At 43.0% G+C, this 9,133-nt stretch overlaps 1 pseudogene; it reads right to left on the bottom strand.

The window, feature by feature from the left end:
- Positions 1 to 1,489: 1,489 nt before the first annotated feature.
- On the bottom strand, positions 1,490 to 1,669 carry LOC126186536 (U2 spliceosomal RNA; annotated as a pseudogene).
- Positions 1,670 to 9,133: the final 7,464 nt, after the last annotated feature.

Genomic DNA, 9,133 nt, shown 5'->3' with positions numbered 1-9,133 from the left:
TGCCTTTCGGCTTCCTCCAAACTCCTTGGCTTCTCCCACTTCACAACAGTTTTACTCCGTTGTACCTTATAAAAATAAAAATAACGAGCAGAGAGAGAGAGAGAGACAGAGAAGACAGAGAGAGCAAGAGAGAGAGAGAGAGAGAGAGAGAGAGAGGGAGAGGGGGGGAAGAGAGCGAGAGACAGTGATAATAGTCAAGTCTCTGCACCTTTGCACTGTCATATTTGTAACACAGTAACCGTAGGAAGATGATAAGGCAGATAAGGCCAAGGGCAGGGTGATATTTATATACCTTTATTCGATATCGATGAATTGTAGGTGTTACGCTTCTGAATTTCTTTGTACAGTCCGTGTATACTCTGAGTGTGCTGTTTCTCTCGTTGTGATCCCTCTCTACCTAGTCAGTGATGGGTGGAGGACCGCACAGTCTTATAACTAATGGAACATCGTTGTTGGAACGTGATGGGATTTCAAGAGATTCAGAGGTCTGTGATTTGGCACAAGACGTATCTTACTAGTGGAAATCATGTGGATTCAAGATGCTGTATATCGAACACTGGAAGATTCGTGACAATACAGCAGGTAAACAATACTCTGCCGAAAGGGGAGTTGAGGGGTGAACTGCATAACGCTTATTCTGAGTGCTGTGGACAAACATATTACAGCTTCTCACATACGTCTCAGAAAGTGACTGCAATGAGAAAATTGTAAGCTAATAGGAATATTTTTAGCGAGAGACAGTAAGCAGCAGAAGTTCGCTCTTTTGTTTTATCGATAAATAAGACGCAACATTCTTCCATGCATTTTGTGTGTCTATAAATGGATGGAGTGACATCTTAATAGGTAGACTAAACTTCCGTTTAAATCTCTATGCTTACTTGGCAAGCCATCGTTCGGTATGTGGCGGAGAGTACCATGTACCACTACTAGTCATGCTTTTCTATTCGACTCGCAAGTAGAGAGACGGAAACAGACTTCCTATATGCCTCCTCATGGGTGGTAATTTATCTTATCTTCGTGGTCCTTACGCGTAATGTATGTTGCTGGAGGCAGAGTCCTTCTACAGTCAGCTTCAAGTGTCGGTTCTATAACGTTTGTGAATAGTGTTCCTCGAAAAGGACAGTCTTCCCCACGAGGATGGCCGTTCAGCTAGGTGGGGAGGGTAATTATTCCCCATGCAAAGTCATTCTCACGATCAATGTAATTAGCTAGCCAATCAATTTGATATCAATGACGTGCCGCTGGATGGGTGGAAGCGAGGAGTAGAGTGCCACAAATATGATTTAGGGGTAGGAACGGTAATCACGCTTTTTTTTCTGTGAGATCATTTAACGAAATTTCTATCTTCCACCTACACAGAAATAGTTGACCATCGTAATAAAATCAGCATTATTACCGAAAATATAAAGTGATACGTAGTATTAACCTGATATTTACAACTTCTCTGTGCTGTTACCTTAAGAGACATTATATGTGATGAAACATTTGGTTACTTTAAGAGAGTTCGAAAGTGAGGAAGCATCCTGTGACGGAGGTAGGGCATGCGCTTAGTATTCCGTCATGAGCCAAAAATGAATTTAATATTCTAGTCCCGTGATGCAGGATGCAACACATATTAAGCTGATTAGAACAGAACTTTTTATCTGATGAGAGAATACTTAGAAGAAGTATAGACTAGGTCATACTGTTACAGGATTTTCACAACAATTAATGATAATTCAGCGACGTGAAAAAGCGTGCATGCCCCAATTTCTTCTGTCTTCAAAAACCACTCGTGTAAAAGAGAAAAATTTACATTTTGCATGAGAAATTCTAGGTGTATGGTCAGAAACATTCCTGTCTCTCAGATTAGGTAAAATGGGACTTTTAAACTGGGGAGAGTCTATGTCGAGGTGGAATTTCAATTAGTTTCAGTTAGATGTATACATCCAAGCCTGACATTTTTGTCCTGGAGTGCACGAGTAGGCACAAGGCTTCGATCGATGGCAGCCACGGCTTACCCTATGACAAGCGGTTAGATACAAAGAATGCTCCGATATGTCGGCTCTTCCCTACGACCTCGAGGACAAGTCTCGGCGGCAGCGCTCTTTGCGTGGCTGACTTGGGAAGTAACCAGTATGCAGGGTGAGCGGCGACAGAAGCGGACGTCTGTGTGACGCGAGAAGATTGTATAAGGCAGGTGTTTGCGCTGGTCGATTATTCCGACCATGCAAGCTATTCGGTTGACTGCTTGGTGAGAATCTCTCTGACCTCTGAACGTTTGGTGGGGCCGGCGTGTGGTGTTGGGGATGGACGTGGGTGTCTGCGGCAGGATGGATTTTTTCACCAAATGTGTTCAGTGACATCATTGTGGTGGAGAAGGGTGCTTGTGTTGTAAAAACGTCGGTGCGTACAAGATCTCGGATTTATTTAGCTCTATGATCTATTCGTGGCGGAAATTTAATTGCAGTAGAGCGTCGATTATCGGAAGTAATTGGGGGACATGGGTGTTCGGAAAACTGGTTTGTTCGGATAATCGAACTGTACACGTTTATTTGCCAAAAATAAGTACTGTACAGTGAATTTATTCATAAAAAGAGGCATCTCTTTTAGTATTACAAAGTAACATACAAAGGCAGCTTCAGTAGGAATATATAGTGCGTGGCACAGTTTATTAAACAAAAATATATACATATTACATACGCATTTTGCATGAACAATACACACAGTATACAAAATTAACGTTTAAAAAATCCCTTATTTTGGTCTGTCTAAGCAAGCCTACACGCTTACGAGCAGCTAAGTCACGTACTTTTTTCATTACAGATATCTGAAACTGGTCACTTTCATCTAGGGCTTCAAATCATCGCAAGGCAGTATCTAAACAAGTGGACGCCTCAGAAGCCGTTGGTATACTTCCATCTTCACTTTCTGGAGCACTGATTGATGAGATGCTGCCGGCGTCACCTTTATCAGTGACGACGTTTACAATCTTGCTGTCCTGCATGATTTGGTGTCCTGCATCTGCATAATCGATATTCATCCACTCATGATCGTCTTCTTCATCACATTCGTGGCAATCTAGTTCATTTAGCATACCAAGGATTTCGGACATATCATTCTGTTCGTCATTTTCAATCATACTTGTGAATTTTCTTCTGTGTCCAAAATTTTATTCCAGGCTTTCTTCAAATTCTCTTCCTTTACACTATTCCACGCTGCGCTGATCATGTAGGACGCGTCTTTCAAGTCAATATTCTTATGATTTCTTAAGAGACAGAAGTGTGCTGATTGTTGAAACACAGCGACTGGCGGCTTGGCCGGTCAGCAGCGCCATGTGGAGGCCCCATTAGAAGCAATGTTCCGCCAGCGGTGGCCCAGTGCGGCGACTACTGTGGGAAACTTGGTTTGGGAGTGAGGGGGATGATGGACGGTATGGTGGGAGAGTAACAGGTGCGAGCGAGTACACAGTTTCGTTAAGGGGTCGTTCGGTTGACCGACGTTCGGATATTCGACGCTCTACTGTACTTGAATTCCAAAATGTCTGTATGTGATTCTCAGACGTTGAAAATATCTTTTACTGCGAAGAATAATCGTCATAAGCTGGTGGTAAGTGTTTTCTGCCATCTATTTGATTCCTATAAATTGTAAAACAACAAATTTCATAGAGTAGTGCAAATGAACTATTTACCTCTATTTTTGATATCGAAATTGCGTCGGCTCTCCCTTTCTCCCCTGCATTAGCCAATAAAAAGACAACATTCTGAGGAGAGACGCATTCCTCCATCTGCGTGTTTGAAGACGTTGAATCATACACACAAACAGGAAGCAGCCTCTTGAGAGAGACATAGTCAGCAAGCGAGTCTGGAACTTTCCGATCAACAGAATGCCGCCACATTATGCTTTGTCTGGGGCCATGACATCAAAGGAGGCCGACATCCGTTCTGTTTTCGATGTTATTTACTATCGTGATCTGTCTTTAGGACATTGGGCGGTTTATTACTCCGAGCCCCTGAATGAGTACCTCGAAAACGGCGAAGCTGGTCGAATGTTCAAGTGGTACGGTCGTGAGCATCTACGGAAAAAGGTAGGAGGTCAGTGGAAGTACCACTAGGCGAAAAAAGATTGGACGTCCACGACTCTTCACAGAACGTGCGGTTCGCAGTCTTGTCTGCTCGTAAAGTATGACGGATGGTGATCTGTGGCACCTCTGTCGAAAGAACACAATGCTCGTGAATGCACAAATGCTCATTGTATATTACCTAAACATCTGACTCTGCTGCGGGACCCCTACGTTTTCACTTGTTGGCCCAACGACATCGTCAGTTACTACTGCAGTAGGCACGGGATCGTCGAGATTGGATCGTGGATCTATGGAAAAGCGTCATTTAGTAGCATGAATCACATTCCTGCTGCACCAGGTCGATGGTTGTCTCCACAAACGCTGTCACCCACGCGAACTGCGGTTCCAAATGTGCACCCCACCAAGGTCGCAGGGTGGTGGGAGTAGTGTTAAGCTGTGGGGTACATTCTGCTGTGCTCGCATGGAACATCGAAGACACACTCACAGCTGTGGGCAACCTGCATCCCTTCGTGCCTGATATCTTCTCCGCCGGGATGTCGTTTGGTAGCACGATAACTGAGGAGTCTTAAAGCCAGAATCGTGCTGCGGCGGTTTGAGGAGCATGATAGTGTACTCACGTTGATGTCTTGGCCACGAAATTCACTTGGTGTGAATCCAATGGAATCCATTTTGGTCGATGTCAGGTGTAATCACTGCATACACAAATCAGCGGCCCGCTGTTTAAGGATGTGCATGGACACCTGGTGCGACATACTCCCTCTAACACACCAACAACAGTCGAATCCATGATACGCAGTATAGGTGAGGTATTGCATTACAAAAATGGACCAACAGGTTATTACGCAGGTGGTTATAATGCTGTGGTTTGTCAGTGTAGTTGACTCCTAAAAATAGGCTAGTTTACATACATTAAATCTCCCTGCCAATTCCTGTTACCATTATAGTCTACTACTAACGGCGAAGGGCTCAACAGGCTTCCTACTCGGATGTTCCAGAGGCTAGCCTTCACCTTGGGACACCCTTAGATTTCCGCATTTTCAGTAATAGTATCCCCTACTCGATGTCCACTTTCCATTACTATCGAATACCCTAGCAAACTGCGCAACTCTGAATCCGACCCTACACCGTCCTCAACAAGAACTTTCATTTTCCGCCTTCTTACTTGGCAATATCGGCTATTCTTATTAGTCTTTTGTGATCAAAATTTGTATCTCCATTGATTCCATCTTTATTCGGTCTATAGCGTTCTACTACTGTAGTCTTGTTCAAATTATCTAACTCTTCAACAGAGCTTAAGATGAAACTGGATTTAGACCACTCTTTAACAATCATCTTCTCCCTTGCGTATGTAGGTATGCTTCTGATGAGCACCCGAATTAGAGAATCTCGTAATTGACTCATCCACTAACTTTCGCCTGTTTAAATACCACTCGCGGAGTATTCTGTATACCCGCCTCAGCATCTATTGTAAGGGCATGGATTCAGTAACTCGAATGCGAACTTTTGCTGCTCGCCTTCTGACCAGTATTTGTTTTTAAATTGTTGTAAAAAATCTGACCAATTCTTAAAATCATGTTTATGATGTACCGTGCAACTGGCCGCGTCAGGCTTTAGACATCGATCATAAACCATATTTTCTTGCTATCGTCCCACTTATACGGCAAAAAAAAAAAAAAAAAAAAAAAAAAAAAAAAAAAATTGTGGGTGTGGTTCTCCTTCTGGTTTGTAACTCGGAAACCGGTTAGCCATGTAGGTACTGTCAGGTAAACTAAATTCTTCTTACCATTCGTTTGGCAAATACAGTTTACCCTTCTTACGTTGGCGCAAACCCAGCAAACTGTTTTCGCATGTTACAGATTTTGCTGATTCTGTAGTACCATTCAAACAATCGAATACGACTTTATCGCCACTCTTCTCTACATTAGTACTACTATCAGTCTAAGGGCTTCTAATTACTAATAAGTCCCAGACCCGTTTACACACTTCCTGGAGACGCATCTCTGCCCGTTCCACTCGTCCTATCAGTGCTGCGTTTTCTATTCCGTGATCCTCACTGCAGTATGAACACTTTCCGCTATTATTAGCTTTTAACGAGCTTAATAGTTTACAATTTACAGATACTTGTACTTTTAATTTCTCTTTTTCTTTATGTTAGTCCTCTACACGATTAGTGATTACTGCCATCTCTCCACTCGGAGACAGTGCCTGTTCATCGTCCCTAATAGAAGCGTCCTTAATACTTGCAGAAGTTCATTACTTACGCGGTCAGTTTGATAGACAATCTCTTAGAGGAGAAATACGTTACTTTAAGTTTACCCATATTTTGAAGCTTAAAACGTGACTGTATTCAAAATATTGGAGGTATGAATGAACAACGCCTTCAGTCGCAACTTTTTCGTGTTTTATTAACTACACGATGCGTTTCGGACCCTGTGGGTCCATCGTCAGGTGTAATTTGTCTTAATAAATGATTTATTTCTTCTCCTGAATGAGGTGAAATGCATATTCCTGTCACGAAAAGGTGTAATGTTAGCTTATGAATTTCGTAAGTAGAACGCGGAAAATATGTGCAAAATAGTGGAAAATGAGCAGTATAAACTCACCACATCATCCTAGGAACGCATTTTTAACGTTTTAGTATCGGCAAATATTCTTGTATCCGTCGTTTTTAGTACATGTCACTTCATTCAAGATGTACTTTTGCACACACATGTTTATAAACACTTCACAGATGTTTTTGTACATGGTGTTGTCAAAGATGAATTTATTCGTATTGCTAAAGATATAGCTATTAAACAATTGACATATGCAAGAAGTAACTTTAGAATAGGTCTTTAAAATTACTGAAATAACTATGGCTCGCAAAATCTGTTTGTTCATTTAACATAGATTCTGTTCTTTTTTTTTGTGGACGTGTATCTCCAGTTGTTATGACAGACTTACATTACTGTTACTGTTACCAATTTCATCCTGAACTACGAATTTCATACTCACGATCTGCTGCATCAAACTACGAGTATATTCTTTCATTCGTGACTTCTGTTCTCTTGACTCGCGATTGTGTCTGGAATGCGTATTCGCAGCCTGAGTACTTAAGCTAGATAATACAGATTTTAAGCTACTTCATTCTGATTTTGTCTCTGAACTCAAATTCTCTGTTTTCCTATCCATTTTTTTTCATTTGAAGTCTTCAGACGTGATATATTATGATTTATCTCTACGTTAGAGGTATTTAAACTGGATATATTCTGGTTAATTTTTACGTTACAGGCCTTTAAATTGGTTATTTCTAGATCAGTCGTACCTAATTCTTGGCTTAAACTGGTCTGGCCTGGTTTATTATTCTAGCCTACAAAAGCTGGTCATCCATATCGAGTACGCTGTTTTCCGACTAATTATTGTTAGTTGAAAATATATATCTCTTCTCCATACGACACACAGTTATGGTAAACCATAGGTCACACTGACAAAGTAAAGCCAACTTCCCTGACACGGTGCAGGACACTTGTATTGTTTGTCAACCTGAAAGGCACCCACCGAATAAACTTATATTGACGATGAATTGGTTCGTGTTGTAGCTTGCAACCCTCCACTAGCTGTAGTTCCAGTAGGCTGTGGCTACCCGGTCGCCACGAGCAGTTCTCGTCTACCGCGAAGTCAGTTCTTCGATCACTCCCACGAGGAAGCGTTGCTCGATGTGGTTGACAGTCGGCGACTAGCAGCGGGATGCGGTGACGCCGGGAAGCTACTACCTAGAATGCTAAATTTCGGTATCGACAGCTCGCAGCTGCTACCACACCAACGCCGCATCTCTCAGTATCGGCTGTCCCCGCGGCCACCACCAGCATGCAGCGCCTCGACGCCGTCACTCGCTGGCCGGATGACGAATGCAGTAGTCTCCATTGCACACACCTACACTCTTCTCCACTCTTGCGTCAATCAATGTCTATTCTAGCTTTCCTTGTTGTCTCTCTCTACTCGTGAGCTTCTTCCCTGCGAATTTGTGCCCACACGTCCTGTCACGGTCGCCACGTGCAGCACCCTACCCCCCCCCCCCCCCCTATTTCGGATATTATTAGTTAAACAGACAACATCGGTATACTTCTTCGCTAGCATTTAGATTTATTTCGTGAGTTTGTGTAAGTTTTTGCTATAGATAAAATCTTCATAGTTTAAATGAACGTCTCGACTATCGACTTAAACCCGTCTCTTTCGTGATGGCGGGGTAACAACGTCTTAAATTTCAGACAACTGCACTGAGCAATTCTCGTCGTGTATATTTGCTGCAATAGCCTCGTCACCTTGGAACTCTGATCTTTATAGTCTATGACTGCTTGTAATACTTTCAGGAAGTCCCATCCTGATTATATTCTACTAAAACGACAAATTCTCAGTGTTGTATATTGTCATTGATAGTCTATTTGGCTACACATGTTCTGGTCCGCTGGCCGTACTTCCCATTTGCGACTTTTAGTACAAACACTTTCCTATCTCGGAACATAGCCCTTTTAGGTGACGACGATAAGCATCCGACATAACAGAAATGGAATCCCCTGAGCCATCTATTGCCGAGACAGGTTGGCCGTCGATAACGCCTTCTCTAAGATTTCCTTATGTCTTTGTAACTGTATTACATGAACAATTTGCATCTGTGGTGGCCTCACATCCATAGACGGTCACGTTATTCCGTTTTCCCCAAGTCGGTGGCTAATCGATCGGCTGGTACATCTGTACGGCGGTGCGTACGGTTCAAAAATGGCTCTGAGCACTATGGGACTTAACATATCTGAGGTCATCAGTCCCCTAGAACTTAGAACTACTGAAACCTAACTAACCTAAGGACATCACAAACATCCATGCGCGAGGCAGGATTCGAACCTGCGACCGTAGCAGTCGCGCGGTTCCATACTGTAGCGCCTAGAACCGCTGGGCCATCCCGGCCGGCGCGGTGGGTACGGTTACGGCCTGTTGAGGAGGAGCCTTGTTTAGGATACATCGATGAGCTTCGTCAACAAGTCGATTACAATTCTCTTCAGCTGAGCGGCGTGAATAAAACTGTTGCGATGGTTG

This window comes from Schistocerca cancellata, chromosome 4, assembly GCF_023864275.1.
Source record: "Schistocerca cancellata isolate TAMUIC-IGC-003103 chromosome 4, iqSchCanc2.1, whole genome shotgun sequence".
Taxonomy (NCBI): domain Eukaryota; kingdom Metazoa; phylum Arthropoda; class Insecta; order Orthoptera; family Acrididae; genus Schistocerca; species Schistocerca cancellata.
The sequence above is the reverse complement of the archived record's forward strand: the minus strand, read 5'-3'. Positions and strand labels throughout refer to the sequence as shown.